This window comes from Pongo abelii, chromosome X, assembly GCF_028885655.2.
Source record: "Pongo abelii isolate AG06213 chromosome X, NHGRI_mPonAbe1-v2.0_pri, whole genome shotgun sequence".
NCBI classification, from domain to species: Eukaryota; Metazoa; Chordata; class Mammalia; order Primates; family Hominidae; genus Pongo; species Pongo abelii.
In genome coordinates, this window is record NC_072008.2 from 150848613 (window position 1) to 150869795 (window position 21183).

Consider the following 21183-nt stretch of genomic DNA (forward strand, 5'->3'; position numbering starts at 1 on the left):
CATTTTTAAGGCAAAAGGAAGTAGCCAAAATTGAATACATATGGAAAACTGAGCAAAGCATCCCCCAAATGCTAAATTCTAACTGTACTACAACATATTAGAGAATTCGGTAGACTGTGTTGAGTACTTAGAAACTCAGTGAAGTTACCAACTAGTAAAGATAATTGGCAATACATTATCTCCTGTTTTAATATTACCATCACATATCCTGAGTAGGTTCTAAAATACTAAATTAAGAATGATGCTACTCTTCAAGAAGACATGCAAAAACGAAAAAAAAAAGTTCTCTTTTGTGTGTAAAATTTCCACTTGGTTCATGTTTTATTAATTAAAATTAGCTAACTATGGCACTCATATATTTCTAAAAATATAATTCTAGAAAGCCCTGACAAAGAAATGCTGCCCATACTCAGTAAGTGACTATTTATCATAGACGAAGAGATAGTGCTTATATTTTCTTTAGTAATTCTAGTATAATTAGCGACTCAAAGGGGTTATATGTTTTTCAGAACTATTCCAATGTGTAATTCAAATGTCCTTGTTTTAAATTTGTTTCCTCACAAATATTTTGAAATATTTATTTAATGGTCTAAATTTACAAATAAATTAACAATTCTTTTTCAAGTTTAGTGACACACAAGTCTAAGTAGATACACACTCTCTTAGAGGATGCCACAACAAAAGATGTTTCTTTTAACTGGAACACATTTCTATGCTGTGTTATAATTGATACATAAACTGAATAACTCCAAAACACTGTGCAACAAATGTCTATTTTTATTTATTTATTTTTATTTTTACTTAACAAAAAGTAGCCTGTCTTTTGATGTCACACTATTGCTATGATAGTCAGTGAGAAGATCTAGTTCTGTTCCACTACATATAGGTTGTTTAACTTCTGAGTAAGAGTGACTTGATTCTTGAAATGTATTATAGATTCATTTGAATTTCATTAATTTACAATTCCAAGGGTGTTGTCATTTTAATTATTTGCTTATAGTATAAATTAGAAGGAAGACTACACAGTGCTCATAGCTAGGGAATTGCATTCTGTGATATTTTCCAATGCTAGTTGATGGTGTCTTTAATACGAAGGAATCAAGATAGTTAAAAAGAAATGTTCACTTGGCTGGGTGTAGTGGCTCATGCCTGTCATCCCAGCACTTTGGGAGGCCAAGGCAGGTGGATCACCTGAGGTCAGGAGTTCAAGACCAGCCCGACCAAACGGAGAAACCCCATCCCTTCTAAAAATACAAAAATTAGCTGAGCGTGGTGGCATGTGCCTGTAATCCCAGCTACTCGGAAGGCTGAGACAGGAGAATCGCTTGAACCCGGGAGGTGGAGGTTGCAGTGAGCTGAGATCGCACCATTGCACTCCAGCCTGGGCAACAAGAGCAAAACTCCATCCATCTCAAAAAAAAATAAATAAATAAAATAAAGTGTTCACTTGATTTACTTGGGTGGAGGGGGAGGACAATACATAGCCTCTAAATTCACCATGAATGGTTTTCTCTATTTGTCCTCATGATAAAGCCCTGAAGAATAAAGGACCATGTAGCCTAATTGTCATTTCTTGACATATTAAAACTTGGGAAGTTTGGATTTCATTCAAGCTATAACTTTTACAATGTTAGTCCGAATGTTTATTACATAATTTTAAATATGCTTTGTCTAAGATATTCCTCTTTGGAGGAGATGCCTAGATTCTACATAAAATATTCATGATTATAGTGCATGTCAAAAAGAAAGTAGGGTTCAAGTGGCAACAAAGGAGATGAAAAAAATTCAAATTATCGAATGAGAATGGGCTACCTCTGGGGCTGCATGAGTCGAAGGGATGTCATTCACACAGATTATCATGTCTCAGCAGATTGTTGGGACCAGCTGAATTGCATTCACAAAACCAGCCCAAATTTCTTATCTTCTCATCCCTACTCACTTGCTCCAGGAGAACCTCAGGCTCTGGTTCAAAGTCAAGCATTTCTGGGAATTCCCAGAGAATGTCTCACATTTTCTCATGAACAAGCCTGGGCAGCTACGTACAGCACCATCACTTGCTCTTACTATTGCCATGCTCACTGAGCATTGCTGCCGCTGACACCATCTCCTGCTGGTCTCTCCCACTGGTGACCTGGAGCCCTTAAATGATCAAAATTGTCTGGGGAAAATGGAAGAGAATATTCAACTTCCCTTTTTACTACATTGTGTTACAGAGGACACAAATCTGATGATTGGAACCAACTTTTGCATTTATATCTATAGGCCTCTCTTTATTTAGGACTCTGACATCAAGCCAAAGGGGACTGGACCCCCAAAAATACTGATTAACAGCTACCAAATTCTCCTTAAAACTATCCCTCTCTTGCAACAACTAAGGCTAAGTAGATCAAGCTTGTTATAACTGTTTCCTCTTCTACTGCCATGTGTTCTCACTCAGAAGGTCCCCCAGCTACCCAGGAAAACAGTCTTCTACTAGGCCATTGTACAGTATTTCATACATGTTTAGATAATTAATTCAATTATGGACACTGCTTTAGTCTACACAGGCCGGGAGTCCAATAACAAGTTTATATCGTACTTTAGAGGTTGCAAAATGTTTTCACACATTCTATCATTTAATCCTCACGACAACCTGTGAAGTAGACCAGGTTTTGCTATGAAGGAAATCAAAATTCAGAATGAAAAAGCTACTCGTTCAAAATCATGTGTACAGCTTGATAACATTAGGTAACAATAATTATTCCTCCACGAGACTCAGTCTTTTGTTGATTCTGTCTTGTTAGGCGGGCTTATTTCATTTCATTTGAGAAACTGTCTGCTGAGTTAAGGCACCAAAGAGGCACTCGAATAATGTGCTCTATAGATTATATCTACATACTTGTTATATTATCTACATGGAAAAGTCATAGGAGCAGTAATGATCATATCACCCGATGAGACAGATTATGCTTAAGGCAGCTAACCACTCAGGTTTAGCAGGTCAACCTCACACATGGTAATTTTAGTAGATGGTTGGGGAGGAAAATCGTTTTTACAAATATTTGAATAGAAAAAAAAGGGGGAAGCAGACAACAGAGGACTAGATTATTCTGAGAAGCTTGAGCTACTTATTTCAAGAAGCTTAGACTATTTGAAGAAAGGACATAGATGAATGTGCATAGAGGGCAAGAAGTCTTTCCTGCTTAGAAGAGGAAATGTTTGACCATATTTGTTGACACAAGCAGCAGCTAGTGGAAAGAAACTGAAGATCCAAAAGATAAAAAAGCATATAGTACTTAATGGAGCAAAGGCCCAAACAAGGCAAAAGAGAATGGATCAAATGCACGTTGTCATGGGGTCGGCCTGGGAGTAAAGGTATCACAGAAGAGAAAGAAAAAAAATGCAAAAAAAAATCAACTCTAATAGTTGATAGAGTATCAATGGTCTACTAAACCTCAGTTTTTACTTTAATAATTCAATGAATATTTATAAATAAAATGTATTTTTTACATTTTCTTGAGCATCATTATGGAAATATGCAAATAGCTGCAAGTGTGGATTTGGAGTTCAAAGTCCAAATATTTTCATCTTTAAAGTTTTTTATTGTAAAATATACACAAATAGAAAAGTGGGGGCCGGGCGCGGTGGCTCACGCCTGTAATCCCAGCACTTTGGGAGGCCGAGGCGGGCGGATCACGAGGTCAGGAGATCGAGACCATCCTGGCTAACATGGTGAAACCCCGTCTCTACTAAAAGTACAAAAAATTAGCCGGGCGTGGTGGCGGGCGCCTGTAGTCCCAGCTGCACGGGAGGCTGAGGCAGGAGCATGGTGTGAACCCGGGAGGCGGAGCTTGCAGTGAGCCGAGATGGCGCCACTGCACTCCAGCCTGGGCGACAGCGAGACTCCGTCTCAAAAAAAAAAAAAAAAAGAAAAGAAAAGTGGGTAAAACATAAATCTATAGCTCAATGAATCATCACAACTTGACTCCCTGCAAAATAAATATTTAGGTTAAAAAGATATATTATCGCCAACTAGCACCTCAGAAATCCCTTTATACCCCTTCTCAGTCACCTATTCTTTAATACATCTTTTTTAAAGAATTACTCTTGCCCAACTAAATCTTTGTGTCCTTTTCCCAACATCTCCCCAAACGTCCCCTAACCCCCAGTCTCTCTGGTAACCACCATTATACTCTGTTTTATACTTTCATTTTTTTTTTTTTTTAGATTTCACATATATTAGTGAGGTCATGTGGCATTTGTTTTTCTCTGTCTTATTTATTTCACTTAGCATAATATCCTCCAAGTTCACCTATGTTGTAACAAATAGAAGGATTTTTTAAGACTGAATACTCTCTCTCTCTCTCTCTCTCTCTCTCTGTGTGTGTGTGTGTGTGTGTGTGTGTGTGTGTGCGCGCGTGTGTGTGTGTGTTTCATAATATCTTCATCCATTCATCCACTGATGGGCACTTTTGTTGTTTTCATATTTTGGCTTCTGTGAATAATGCTGCAGGGAAGATCTGAGGCTAGATAGATCTATGAAGTGCTGATTTCATTTCTGGGGGTATATACACAGCAAAGGATCATATGAAAATTATATTTCTATTTTTTTAGGAATCTCTATACTCTCTTCTATAATGGCTATACCAAACTATATTCCCACCAACAGTGTACAGAGTAATATTTTCTCCACACCCTTGCCAATATTTATCTCTTGTCTTTTTGATAATAGCCACCCTAAACATGTGTGAGGTGATCTCATTGTGGTTCTGAATTTCATTTCCCCAATAACTACTGATATTGAACACGTTTTCATATACCTGCTGGTCATTTTTCTGTTTGCTTTGGAAAAATGTTGATTCACGACCTTTGCTCATTTTTTAAATTTCTCTCTTTTACCCCCAATTTGCACTCCTATTTTTCTCTCACCAAAAGTAATCATCATAATGAGCTTAACATGTGATATGGTTTGGCTGTGTCTCCACCCAAATCTCCATCTTGAATTATAGCTCCCATAATTCCCACGTGTTGTGTGAGGGACCTGGTGGGAGATAAATGAATCATGGGGGCAGTTTCCGTACTGTTCTTGTGGTAGTAAATAAGTCTCATAAGATCTGATGGTTTTATAAAGCGTTCCCTCTTTCACCTGACTCTCATTCTCTTACCTGTCACCATGTAAGACGTACCTTTCACCTTCTGCCACGATTGTGAGGACTCCCCAAGCCACGTGGAACTGTGAACCCATTAAACCTCTTTTTCTCGATAAATTACCCAGTCTTGGGTATGTCTTTATCAGTAGCATGAAAACGGACTAATACAACATGCATCTAATTTTTCATATGTGTTCTTATACACTGTTTATTTTTTGTATATGTATATTTTTAATTCATGTTAATGATGCTGGGTTAGAGAGCCCATTCTGTTTCTCACCTTTCTTATTCAATATTTTCCTATATGTGAAATTAGTTCATTATATATAACTGCCACACTCACCATATTTTACCTAATCTCTCTTAGTAACAGACAATGGGATTGCATCCAATTCTTTCCTACAGCAAATAATAAAATAAAACAGCAATAAAAATGTTTGTATATGACCCTGTATGGATCTGTGTGTAATTCTTCTTGGGATATTCAGCTAAACTACCATCCAAGGATAAGAGTATCTCTATTGTACTCTGACTAATTGCTACCCATTTGCTTTCTAAGAAAGTCTATACCTGCCTACATACTCATCAGCAGAGCACTGAGGGTTCCCTTTTCCCCACAGCCTCACAGATACTTGACAAAATCAAGCTCTAGAAATTTTGTTAGTCTATCAGATAAAACATACCTCATTTTTTAAATCTGTATTTCTTTGATTACCGATTAATTAGATTATATCTTCACCAACTCTTTAGCCTTTTGGGTTTCCACTTCAAAATGGCATTTTGCATTATTTGCAGATTTCTCAATCGAGGTTATTGGCTTTTGTCTTGTTGACTTGAAAGAGTTCCTTGAATAATCTATATATAGATCTTTGTTTTAGACATTGCAAGCATCCTCTCTCATTCTGTCACTCTTCTATTAATATTGTCCATGGTATATTATGTTAAGGGGAAATCTTAATTTTTATACAAATAAATTCATCATGTGTTTTACTTGCATTTGGTGCTTTTGGAGTTTTGTTTAGGAACTAGTTCTCCAAACCTAGATAATAAAAATAATTTTCCCTATATTCTTCTACTAACTTTATAGTGTTACACTCATTTCATATTCAGGTAATAAATTCATGTGGAATTCTAGTTTATATATGGTGATGAATAGGAAACCAGCTTATTCTTCATATAAGGAGCTAATTTTCCTACTGTAGTTTTCTAAACAATCCTCCTTTACCCATGATTCATGATTCTCACTTTATTATGTATTGAGCTCCTGTATAAATGGTATTTATATTGCATCAGATTCACTTTGAAAGCATAACAGTTTTATTGTTAACATTGAGAATATACTATGAATTACAATTCGCCAATGTGTAAACTCATAATGATAAATTTAAACTATCAAAACACATAAGAGGATATATCATATTTCAAAATTTTATAGTGGATATGAGAGGAAAAGAAATAGTTTGTCATCCATGGTTCAAATACATGCTTCTCTTCCCTTCCACGGTTTCACCAAAGTGCATTTCGTAGGAGTGAGCCAATAGCCTTTGCTAGTGCCTCATCTTCTAAGGCTTCCTAGATTGTATAAGTACATTTTCATTCTCCTGGTAGCTAATTTCCAAGCAAACTGAGTGGAAAGTTATTAGTAGTATGCTTCAGTAGGCCTCACTAACAAACTAACACATGAAAGGATGTTAGAAAGAAAAAAAACAGAAAGAGAGTCACATGCTTCTACATATTCAGTGCCTGGAAGAGAAAGATTGCTGCATGGATCTTTTGTGCCCTAATCCACATTTTAAGAATCTTCACAAGGGGAACTACACAAAAGCATTTTACTGCCATTGTTTACATCTTTCTATCATGGTTTCTATGAAGGAGAACATTTTAAAGTGTGCATGAAGAATAATTTTATGTGATAATATCAATGATTTTTTATAACTTTAGGCTATACCTACACAAGTCACTAATAATTACTTCCCTCATTTACTATGGTTTCAATTGAAAATATAATAGGTGTTTGAAGAATACACCCTGAGTAAAAATCAAGTTTCAAATAAAAGATATTTTCTCATTAGTCTGGAGGAGGCATGATCAAGTTTTCATTTCTTATACTAAGTCAAAGCCACTGGGAACAGTTCCCCAGATTATTATGTTGAGAAATATTCTGAGTTGGCAGGTAGGTTCAGCAAGAAATAATATAATTTGTAATTAGTAATAACTGTAATAGGCAAAAGAGAGAAGGATGGCAAGAAAATGCCGCACACAAAGCTAAATGCTAGAAACCTAGTAGCCTCACATACCTTCATTTTTCCCCATGACTCAAGTCCTTCTTTCCTATAGAATTAAGGAGATTATCTTAAATATCTCGGTATATCTAATCTCTACTGCACAACTTCTTTTTTTTAACTTGTATTTTAAGTTCCAGGTTACATGTACAGGTTTGTTATATAGGTAAACTCATGTCATGGGGCTTTGTTGTACAGATTATTTTGTCACCCAGGTATTAAGCCCAGTACCCATTAGTTACTTTTTCTGGTCCTCTCCCTCCTTACACACTTCACAGGCAAGTAGGCCCCAGTTGCTTTTCTCTTTGTGTTCATGTGTTCTCATGACTTAGCTCCTACTTATAAGTAAGAAGATGCGGTATTTACTTTTCTGTTCCTGTGTAAAGTGTGCTATGGATAATGGCCTCCAGCTCCATTTATGTTCCTGCAAAAAAAAAACCACATGATTTTGTTCTTTTTTATGGCTGCATAGCATTCCATGGTATATGTGCCACATTTTCTTTACTCAGTCTACCATTGATGAGCGTTTAGGTTGATTCTATGTCTTTTCTATTGTGGAGAGTGTTGCAATGAACATTCACATGCATATGTCTTTATGATAAAATGATTTTATATTTCTCTAGAAATAAAATCAGTAATGAGAGGCCTGGGTTGAATGGTAGTTCCGTTTTTATGTCTTTGCTGAATCACCACACTGATTTCCACAATGGTTGAACTACTTTTCACTTCCACCAACAGTGTATAAGGATTGTTTTTCACCACAACCTCTCCAGCACCTATTTTTTGACTGTTACTCTGACTGGTGTGAGATGGTATCTCATTGTGATTTTGATATATGTCTCTCTAATGATCAGCGCTATTGAGCTATCTTTTTGTGCTGGTTGGTTGCTTGTATGTTTTCTTTTGAAAAGTGTTCATGTCCTTTGCTCACTTTTTAATGGTATTGTTTTTGTTCTCGTATATTTAAGTTCCTTATAGATTCTGGATATTCGATCTTTGTCAGATGTATAGTTGTGAAAATTTTCTCCCATTCTGTAGGTTTCCTGTTCATTCTGTGGATAGTCTGTTTTGCTATGCAGAAGCTCTTTAGTTTAATTAGATATAATTTGTCAATTTTTGCTTTTGTTGAAATTGCTTTTAGCATCTTTGTCATGAAGTCTGACTGTTCCTGTGTCTAGGATTGTATTTCCCAGGTTGTCTTCCAGGGTTTCTATAGTTTTGGGTTTTACATTTAAGTCTTTGATCCATCTTGAGTTGATTTTTGTACATGGTATACAGAAGGGGTTCAGATTCAATCTTCTGCATATGATTAGCCAGTATTCCAACACTATTTATTGAATATTCCCCATTGCTTGTTTTTGTCAGCTTTGTCAAGGTCAGATGGCTGTGGGTGTGTGGCCCTATTTCTGGGCTCTTTGTTCTATTCCTTTGGTCTATGTGTCTGTTTTTGTACCAGTACCATGCTGTTTTGGTTACTATAGCCCTGTACTATAGTTCGAAGTTGGGTAGCATGATGCCTCCAGCTTTGTTCTTTTTGCTTAGGATTGCCTTGGCTATTTGGGCTTTTTTTTGTTCCATATGAATTTTAAAACAGTGTTTCCTAGTTCTATGAAAAATGTCATTGGTAGTTTGACAGGAATAGCATTGAATGTATAAACTGTTTGGGACAGTATGTCTGTTTTAACAATATTGGTTCTTCCTATCCATGAGCATGGAATGATTTCTCCATTTGTTTCTGTCATTTCTGATTTCTCTGAGCAGTGTCTTGTAGTTCTCCTAATAGAGATCATTCACCCACTTAGTTTGTTGTATTTCTGGGTGTTTTATTCTTGTTGTGGCAATTGTGACTGGGATTGCATTCTTCATTTGGCTCTCAGCTTGGCTGTCACTGGGTTGGTGTATAGAACTGCTCGTCATTTTTGTACACTGACTTTGTATGCTGAGGCTTCACTGAAATTGTTTATCAGCTTAAGGAGCTTTAGGGCCAAAACTATGGCGTTTTCTAGGTAAAGAATTATGTCATCTGCAGACAGGGATAGTTTCACTTCCTCTCTTCCTATGGTGATGCCCTTTATTTATTTCTCTTGCCCGATTGCTCTGGCCAGGGCTTCCAATACTATATTGAATAGGAGTACTGAGAGAGGGCATTCTGGTCTTGCAACAGTTTTCAAAGGGAATGCGTCTAGCTTTTACCCATTTAGTATGATGTTGGCTCTGGGTTTGTCATTGATGGCTCTTATTATTTTGAGGTTAGTTTCTTCAATGCCTACTTTGTTTAGAGTTTTAAACATGAAGGGATGTTGAATTTTATTGAGAGTTTTTTCTGCATCTATTGAGATAATCATGTGTTTTTATGTCTTTAATTAAGTTTATGTGATGAGTCACATTTACTGATTTGTGTATCAATAAATGATACACTGATTTGTGTATCAATAAATGATATTTGTGATCCTGATGGATAAGCTTTTTGATGTGCTAATAGATTCACTTTGTCAGTATTTTGTTAATGATTTTTACATTAATATTTATCAAGGATATTAGCCTAAAATTTACTTGTTTCAGTGTGTCTCTGCCAGGTTTTGGTATCAGAATGATGTTGGCCTCATTGAATGTGTTTGGAAAGAATCCCCCCACCTCAATTTTTTGCAATAGTTTCAGCAGGAATGATATCAGCTCTTCTTTGTACATCTGGTAGAATTTTTCTGTGAATCTGCCAGGTCTTGGCTTTTTTTGTTTTGTAGCCTATTTATTACTGATTCAATTTTGGAGCTTGTTATTTGTCTGTTCACAGATTCAATTTCCTCCTTGTTCAGTTTTGGGAGGGTGTATGTATCAAAAAAATTATCTGTTTCTTCTAGATTTTCTAAACTGTGTGCATAGAGGTGCTCATAATATTATCTGATAGTTATGTGTATTTTAACAAGGTTAGTGGTAATTTCCCCCTTGTCATTTCTGATACTGTTTATTTAGATCTTCTTTCTTTCCTTCTTTATTAGTTTAGGTAGCATTCTATTTTATTATGTTTTTCAAAAAACTAAGTCCTGGATTTGTTGATCTTTTGAATCATTTTTCGTGTCTCTATCTCCTTCCATTCAGCTCTGATTTTGATTATTTCTTGTCTTCTGCTAACTTTGGGGTTGGTTTGCTCTTGGTTCTCTAGTTCTTGTAGCTGTGATGTTAGGTTGTTAAATAGAGATATTTCTAACTTTTTGATGTGGGCATTCAGTGCTATAAACTTTCCTCTTAACACTGTCCCAGAGCTATGTCTCTGGGACACAGCTTATGTCCCAGAGATTCTGGTATGTTGTATCTTTGTCCTCCTTAATTTCAAAGAACTTCTTGATTCCTGCCTTAATTTAACTATTTATTCAAAAGTCATTTAGGAGCAGGTTATTTAATTTCCCTGTAGTTTTATAGTTTTGAGCGAATTTCTTAGTGCTGATTTCTAATTGCTTTCACTATGGTCCTAGAGAGTGGTCGTTATGATTTCAGTTATTCTACATTTACTGAAGAGTATTCTATGTCTGATTATGTGGTCAATTTTAGAGCGTATCTACTTAACAACTTTGGATGACTGTCTTGGAGAATATAGATCACCAAATTAGAAAACTTATTTGAGTATTAAACGCATTGCACTCTATTTGGGGCATTTCCGATAGCTTATATGGATGATAGTAGAAAACATATTTTTATTAGTTCACTTCTGCTTATGTACTTTCTGACCATGAAGTCACATGATGTTTGATGTGTGAAGCATTTGGTCATAGCTCCTTGTTATTATAGTATCCAATATTGCATCCATAAACCAAAAGTCAGGGGTTGAATATATGTATTGAGGAGTATTTCTTATTCCAAAAGAATGTAACTCCTTAAGAATTGTATACAACCACAACCAGGACTTCAAATCCTGTGTAAATATTGTTAAGCAGATTATTTTTCATTCATCCTAACCAATTGAAAATTCTCCATAAACACCAGAGATATTCTACAAGACCTCTTCCAAAGGCATTGAGTTTTTATACAATAAAGTCTTCACTAGGACGTATTCACTCTAGAAGACATCAGATTCTGGAATGATATCTGATCTGATTCTAGCCCCTTTACCAATATACTAGTGCTCCTTAGTGAACCAGATAGAAAAATAATGAGAATAAAATTCAAAAAACTGGGGTTTGCTTACTGAAATGTCTTTACAAGTTCCCCAAAGTCTAATTCAAAACTTCTGATCTACTTCATCTTACTCTGTTTTACCTTTCCAATCTCCACATTTTATTCTAAAACAAAAATAACCCCAACCATTAGAAGATATATTTATATGTTAAAGAAGGAATAGAAAAATGTCCACTAATAAAGACTTTAAAAGTGACTTTAAAGCACAGAATAAAAGAAAAAACCTCAGGCAAATCTTGTCCAATATAACCTATTGTATATATTATGTAGTTGAATATCACATGAGGGCATTTATTGTTTTTAGCAGAGAAGAAGACACATAAAATGGGCTCCCCAAAAGCCACTGGATGAGTAAAAACAACTGTACATTTACATTCATATGCTTTTTTCATTAAATAAACCCACATGTTACACATAAGTGTATCTAAGGAGAGGAAGAATGGGTTATAATATCAGTGTTACCTTTGTAGTATCTGTTTCTCTATCTGTAAAATGAAAGCATTGCATAGTATGATTTCTAAAAGCCCACACAATCTCTCTGGTTCTCCATCTTTTGCTGACATTTATGCTGTATATCAAAATATACGTTTCCAGTTATGCTTAAAGTTTCAAAAAAGCAAACTGCACTTTAACTGATTCAAATAAGAAGGGTCCTTGAAAAGTAAACATTAGCTGCCATGACATTTCCCAGCATTATTAGAGTTAGGTTATAGGCTCTGTATGAAAAATCATAGGACACTAATGATTAATATGCTGGAGTGAAGAGCTATGTGAGATTTTGTACTGTGTAAACTACTATTCGATTTTTAAAAGCACTGTGGAAATCAACCTGAAACTTTGGACAGATATCCTTGGATCTATGTGCTTAATATTAATTTTCATTCCTAAGCAGCTTGCTACAATGCTGTAGAGCAGTGGCCGCTGAAAAGGACCACCATCATGTGCCACAGTCTTTAGAAACTAAAAATGTTCCTTGCCTAATACCACTGGATACATGTGAATCAAGAAAACAAAAAGTGTGGATGGATAAGTTGCTTATAAATAATTAATCTCTTAAGCAAAACAAATCTTATAGGCTATTATACGAAAAGTGTAATTATTTTATTTCCCTTTAGCCAGTCTTCTTTGTCCATAAGAATTATAAAACATCTCCCAAATATACTAGTCCCCTAGCTCTCACTAAATTCCAAAACACTCTCTAGATTTCACAAACAAAGCAATCTGCTAATTGGACTGTTTGAGTATCTCAGTAAAGTTAATATGGCACCCAGAGGCCCATGACAACACACAGTTTATCAAGAGTTACTCATCAATGAACATATACATCGAATACATAAATCTTAATAATCATTTGGAAATGCCATCAGGCCTGGTGGGTGAGTCAGACTAGTTTCGAAGGTTCAGGGCCAAGGCAGGCAAAAGGAGTGTAAGCCTTAGTATGCATACGCTATAAGACAAGAAAGGCCAGGGGTGGAGGGAGGGGCATAAGCCACTCACTCAAATGCAAAATTAAGGTGGATGGGTGGTACCACAATAATAATTATCAAGATAAAAACTATTTTAATAGTTTTTATACTATTTATATATATTATAATATAATATAATATAATATAAATATAATATATAATATAATATAATATATTATAATATAAATATATTATAATGTATATTTTAATACATTAAAAAAATAAATAAATTCCAAAACATGCTGACCAAAACATAAAACTTGTAAATACAGACATGGCTTAACCCTACGCCACCTTAAATATTGCACCCCAGGTGAGTACTTAACTTTCCTTACCCAGGTTCTAACCCTTAAATCAAGCGTGATAGCTATAAGACTCCTTCCATGCCAGAAAAGTGAGTCTCTCATGCTACTGAAGTTTGAGGCAAGTGTTGAAGCCCTTTATTCTATTCTAACATTATTCTATGTAAATATGGTACCTACATAATATACTCATTAAAATGCCTCTTGCTGAGTATATACATATATATACTTATATATACGTATACATATATATGTATATATACGTATATATACATATACATATATACGTATACATACGTATATGACCCCAGAAATTTGAAATTAGCTCTGAAAGAGTTCTCATAGCATATATATATGTATATACGTATACATACATATATGTGTACGTATATACATCTATATATGCTATGAGAACTCTTTCAGAGCTAATTTCAAATTTCTAGGGTCATTTTTTTTCAAATACCACTTGTAGAGATTCTGAGAAATAACTTACTCTGAAAGAACTACTAAATTTTCCCAACAAACAGTATTTTGAACAATTATGTGAAAATTAATTTGAAATACTCCACATATATGTGAAACCTTTATGTTTCCGAGAATAATTATGAGACCGAGGAGCACTGATAAGAGAAAAAGGGTGAGCAACTCTACCAATGCTTAATCCTGGATATGGAAGCTTCTACATGCCTAAACAAAAGAAAGAGATGTGAAATAACCATCAAATAGACAAGGTTTAATGACCCTGGATATTGGCATCATTCATCATTTGATTATACTTTAACAAAAGATATCAACTGTGATATCCTTGCATATCTCCAAAGAGTCCATGCTTTCAGACTTCCTACCATTGTTTTTTATTATTAGAATTTTACTTGAAGGGGAGAAAAAAAAAAAGAGTAACATTGACATGAACTGAACTCTGGTATTTAACACAAATTTTAGCAGTCATATGAAATGAACGAAAGTCTGTAGGGCCACCAAAGGTGAGTAATGAATTTTCCCATGATGGGAAAAAGGAAGTCAGGAAAAACACTGGAGACACAATAAATGAACTAAGTTTTCAATGGTGTAGAAGATGTCTATAGATGAAAGAGTGGGAAAAGCATTTCATGCAGGACAACAAATAAAAAACAGAGCTTACAGTGATGAGTAAGGTATCATTCTCACTCTCGGTGAGTTTGGCTGAGAGACCATAATAAGCAACACGAGGTAAAATATGCAAAAAATTATATGGCAGGTATAAAGAGAATACCATAAAGAGGGAAGAGGAAGGAACAAAGGCTTCCAGAGTGAGGATCAGGGAAAGGAAAATGGAGCAGCAAACATCTCAGCTGGGTCCTAAGTGATGATAGAAGGCGAAGGTGCAGAGATGGCAAGGACACTATGGACCACCATGGTAAGAAGCATGCAGGATGCCAAGAGAAGGAAAGAGTTATTTAGAATAGATTAACTAAATGGTGTATTAAAAGAAAATAATAAGAGAAAATGTGAGAACTTTGAGTTGGAACCAGAGAGCTAATGGCAGAAAATCTGGATTTGTATTTTTAGGCAGTGGCTAAACGGGGACATGAATCATTGGTGGTTTTTAACAAGGGCATGAGCACAACTGTGCTTTGGAAGATAAATCAGGTTACAGTGTGTAAATTGAATTGAGGGAAGAAAGACTGAAAGCAAGGATAAAAGAAGAGAAATATTAAAAATTTCTATTGGGAAATTTTACCTTAATTCAGAACATGTCTATTTAAGACAAATTGAATCTGTATTCAGGCAACTCAGAATTGCCAAGAACTACTGGCACAAATATTGTGCCACAAGGAATTCTGGCTCTTGAAGCTACCCTCGACTCACTGCTTTGAGTTGTAGTCATTGTTCTAGTATGTAGTTCATTCAGTTGTTTACTGTTTGGATTAATTTCCTTTATTGAGTATACTGATTCTTCAGTAAACTTTGTAAAATGCCTAACATTGTTGACATATGGAAGCCAAAATGGTTTCTTTCTCTGTGTGTAACCCTCCAGCTATCTTTCCACCTGTCTCAAATGTGAGAACAACTTTCAAATATTCTTCGTTGGCCTGAGAGGGTCACTATCAAGCTTCTTCGCTAGAGATACAAAAAGCTCTGTGATCTGGCCCTTTATGGATTCCCTCGTTTCAGTTTTCACCACTTTCTGTCTCATGGTTTATGCAACAGCAACACCAAAGCAGATGTTCTCTCTCACAATAAGCTGTTTCTCACCTGGCCCACTGCTCTAATTGTTGTCTTGGCCTGATGGGTTCCACCGTACAACACCCCAGTCTTCCTGCACCTGGCTAACTTGGATTCATCTTGGAGCACTTCCTCTGTAAAATCTTGCCATCAGATTTCACGTATTGATATGAACCAGAGTTCAGTTCAGATTTCAGATTTCATGTATTGATAAATACCAGAGTTCAGTTCATACAAAAGAGTAGCATTTGTGTGAAAGTGAACTCTGGTATTCAACACTTAAATTTTAGCAGTTATCTGTAGTCTGAGAGAGACTGTTCATAATGCCATGAATTAAGCAGACTACGAGCTTGGTTCTGCCTTAGATTAGTAGGAAAGATAAATTGAGTAACCACCACTGAATTTTTATCTGTTGCCTTCACCTCTGAGCCAGTGAGTCAATCCTGCCAATAATCTGTAGTTCTCTCATGAGCAAAGCTTGCTTCATGTCACCTTATACCTTAGAGGACAGTCTTAACCTTCTTATTAAGGTTTCAGCAATAAGAGTAGTATTATTTGTTTATAGTGTGTGTGTGCGTGTGTGTGTGTGTGTGTGTGTGTATTTTAGGCAATTGGGTTGATTAAACCATTCCGACCTCTGTACTTACACTCCGTCGCTGTAACACACATTTTTCACCTATTGCTAAATGTTTTTGTCCTCATTTGTCTTTCCTTGGCTCCCAATTTGGTGTCTGTAATCACTCACTAAATATGAGTCAGGAGTCTACGTTAGTTTAACATAAACAATTGAACAGTGGAAAATCTGGCAAACACAATGTTATGCAATAAATGTCTGTATGCCTACTGAGTACTGAGTATTTCATAGGTGTGCATAGCTTTGCACGGAATTACATTGACACAAATCCATTCTTATATCAAAACATTTTGCATTTTACTTACAATTTTATGAACATTTATCTCAGTCTTATAAATACTTGCAACTTACCAGCCCACATATATTGGTTTACCATTTCACTCCCCAAGTGTCATCAAAACATTGACTTAAGAAAATCCAGAATGGCAGAAGACCCTTAGAAATTTAGTCCAACCATTAAATTTTATATAGAGAGAAATTTAGGTGCAGATAAATGAAGTGACTTGCCAAAAGTCACACAGCTAGTTAGTGTCAGGAACCAAGTGCAGTGTATCAAAACACACATCTCTGGACTCCCAGTCGAGTAGCCTCTCCACTGTGCTCTACTCATTGCTGCCACAAATCAAGCACTGTGCTACCCAATGGGTCTGAAACCCCTTTCCATGAAGTCAGGCAGCAAGTCTTGTTACTGGTAAGAAATAATCCTCCAGTGTCACCTCCTCTGGGAAGAATTCCCCAGCCCTCGCTGTGGTAGTCACTTATAACAATGTTGTATAATTTTCTTTTTTTTTTTTTTGTCTTGAGATGGAGTCTCGCTCTGTGGCCCAGGCTGGAGGGCAGTGGCGCGATCTCGGCTCACTGCAAGCTCTGCCACCCGGGTTCACGCCATTCTCCTGCCCCTGCCTCCCGAGTAGCTGGGACTACAGGCGCGTGCCACCACGCCCAGCTAATTTTTTTTATTATTATTTTTAGTAGAGACGGGGTTTCACCGTGTTAGCCAGGTTGGTCTCCATCTCCTGACCTCGTGATCCACCCGCCGCGGCCTCCCAAAGTGCTGGGATTACAGGCGTGAGCCACCGCACCCGGCCATAATTTTCTTTCTTTATGCCTTACTCTATTTTTCTAGTCTAGGAACCCTTCATTGCCAGAGACCATGTTTCATGCATTTTATTATAAACAGTATTAAATTCCCCTAGATACTGTAATAAATTACCACAAACCTGGTGGCTCAAGAGGACAGAATTTTATTATAACATCATTCTGGAGGCCAGAAGCCCATTTCACTGAGACAAAGTCAAGATGTTGGCCAGGCCCTGCTCCCTCCATAGGCTCTAATGGATAAGCTCTTTTTTGCCTCTTCAGTGTCTGGTGGCTGCAAGCATTACTTGGCATGTAGCTGAGTCACTCCGATCTCTGCCTCTGTGGTCATATTACATTATCCTTTTCTGTCTGTGTCTAGTTTCCCTCCACCTCTCACTCACAAGGAGACCTGTGATTGCATTTAGGATCCTATCTCAAGATACTCAGTCACATGTATAAAATCTTTTTTTCATATAAGATGACAGATACAAGTTCCAAGGATTATGATATGGATATATTTGGATGGGGGTCATTATGTAGTCTACCACAACTCTTATTTCATAGAAGAGAATATGGATTATAGCACAAAGATTCTGTATTAATATAATTATTTGACTATTTAGCATATTTTTCAACCAAAGTTTGCAGGGTCAGACTTATCCATTGGGTCTTGCCAGTCTCAGAAACTACGGGCACTCAAGATGAAAAGCAGTAAAAGATTCACGTATCAACTACCCAGATGATGAATTGATTTTGCATCTCAGACACAATTAACGTTGGTTATGATAACTGTTTGGAATAAGGAAGTTATTTTCTGCTGATTAAAAAAATATTGCTTGTATATTGTAGAATATTAAGGGGGAAAGAGAAAATATAAACCAAAAAATATTATGTAGAATTCCTTCACCCATAATCACTGTGAACATTATGTTTATTTCTAGTACCTTTTATATGTATACATATATATGCATACTTAAATAAATATTTTGCATTTGATATGTGCTCCTATTATGTCATAACATTTTATATACATTTATATATACATTTCATTTTTCTTAGATGATTTAAATAATATTACAGGGAGCATTGTTGGAACCTATATTTTACTAGGCATTATATCATTAGCATTTTCCCATGTCATTAAAAACTCTTTGTAAACATCATTTTAATAGCTGCATAATGGTCCATCATATGGGTGTATCATCATTTACTTTACCATTCCCTTGATTTTACGTAGTTGGGCTGATTGTGAATGACTTTTCACAGTACTGAATACAATGAATACAATGAAAGACACCTATCCAGGTTAATTCAATATTGATAGAATGTGATAACTTTATTTTCAAAGACTGGGAAATAAGTGCTTCATAGAGCCACATTTAACAGAGAGTATTTAAATATTGATGTTTGCACTATGTGTTAAGGTGGCTTTGCCCTCCTATCTCATAGTTCACTTACCTATGATCTGTGCTCTGGAACACGTTTGTCAAGAGCCAGAGAACATAGGATGGGAAAAGATACATGGCAAGTGAGGAATCACTTAGAGAAAGACAACGTGAAATACTTAACTGGAGGATAAAGCCCAATCCAGTGCCTGGTATGAGCTAGACAGGTCATGAGAAACCCAGAAGGCAAGTATGAGTTGCCACTGAGTGGCTCAGTCATCTCAATCAGGCCCAAGAAAATACAGCAATCTTGAAAGCTGAAGTGACAGTAGGAAGAATAATTGAGGTTAAGGTTTTTATACTTAAAGCATCAGAATAATTCTGTCAGGCAGGGAAATATGGTTTGTGTTTTCTTTTATCCACCTTGACTTCTTTTCCCCTGTACCCCCTCCCAGGTCTCAAAGGAATTGGCCAGTACTCCTCATAACTCAATGTTTAAGAGCCTATTATGTGATAGAACACACACAATTGATTTCATATATATCATCTCTCTTCATCCTTACATCAACCTTGACATAGCATTATTATCCCTATATTACAGATAAAAGCTCAGAAAGGTTAAGCACGCTCCCAAGATCACACAGTCAAAATTTAAATTAAATCCAAGTGTCCTGACTCCCAAAGTGATACGGTTAATTTCTATCCTCTACTTTTTTGCTTGCCTAGGTTACAGGTTTCCTCTCAAGTTATTATAGTTCTATGATTTTAGTTGATACCTAAACCAAACACTTCATAAAGGTGTGTCATCAGGTACAAAGAGCTGGTACTTAAACAATACACGATCTGCCTACTGGAAAGACAACTCAAAACTCATGACTCTTATAAAGTAGTTTTGTCATGGGCCCTCAGGGTTCATTTGTTTCCAATCTCCTCGGCACCTACTTAGGATCTTTAAATACAGAGGACTAACAGAGTGAGTGTTTTTGCCAGCAGTACTCAGTGGTTATTTGAAAGGAAAATGAAATGTAAGAAATAAAATTGGAAATAAAGATATCTTTAAATAGTATAAATCAATACTTGAAATATTGGGTAGGAATTCTGAATTTCAGGGCATTAGCAAACACACAAGCTCATATTAAGCCAGGAAAGATGATTTTTCTCTAAATTTTAAATCATCTTGATGTTCTTCACAACCATTAACCACCAACACATAACATCGTATTTAATACCAAATACGATGACACTGATTTTTTATTTTATTAAATTATGTATGATTAAGAGGAATTTGAATTAATTTCCTTTGGCCATGAACCAGTTTTGCCCAGAAATCCCAAAACTTAGCTAAGTTTTTATATTTTCTCTACAGTTGAGTTTTTTTCCCACAATATTTATTTTATACAGATATAATTTTAGTTGCTTTCTATATGATATTCCATTATAGTTTAACAAAGACTTTTTAAATATTTCCTGGTTAAATTTTTAGTCATTAAAATCTATGGTCAAGTTGACACTGCTTATAGTACCTCTATGACCCATTTATGTTATTTGATTAGATTATAGTGTTGGGATTGTAAAGTGTCAGATTTTTAAAAGCTCATCAGTATTCCTTCAATGCCTATAGCCTTTTGCTTTTAGGAACCTTCTTCTAACTGTACCAAAAATATGGTTGATACTGTCTTGAACATGTTCATTGACAGGGAACTCATTAAAACTTGAGGTGGTCTATTCCATCTTTGGGCACTTGTAATAGAGAAGATCTTCTTTTCTTTATTTTGACCAAAATTCATTCCCCCAAGGCTACCTTTCATTGGTACTAGTTTTATCACATGGGGCTACAGAGAAAAGTCAAATTCCTCTTTCAACACTTTTAACATACTGTAATTGTAATATTACAACACTGTGGTACTAATAGAGTAATTGATAATGACAACTTATCATTAGATAGTGCTTATCATAGACCAGGAACTATTCTAAGTGTTTTACATATATTAACATAGCAATACTCACAACAAACCCATATGGTAGATTCTATTTTTCCCCTGATTTTATAGAGAAGAAACTGACATACAGAGAAAATAAGTTACATGCCAAAGGTCAAACAATTAGTGAGCAGTGAAGCCAGCATTTAAACTCAGGCTGTTGGGCTGATGCCAATGGACCATATATATGGAAACTGACTTAAGCTATACTAAGTTATGTTATGTGTGGTGTGTTGTACATCATCATGTGTTCTTAATAAAGATGTTAGACCCAAAATCAACATTAATAAACAAAAGAAAATACAGGTAAGTATATATTTCTGATCTACCTCCACCAGCACAATTCTTAGAATCTTGATTAGATCCTGGGAGGAGAGATTAAAATATCCATCTCTGGATAAATGACTTATAGGTAGTGGCATGTGGACATCGACCACAATGAAGTCCACCAGTCAATGCACTGCTCTGCATTTCCACATGTACATTTACTGTCTCGTTCTTAAATATGCAGACAGCAAAGAGACAACAGACATTTGAGAAAATTCTCCAAC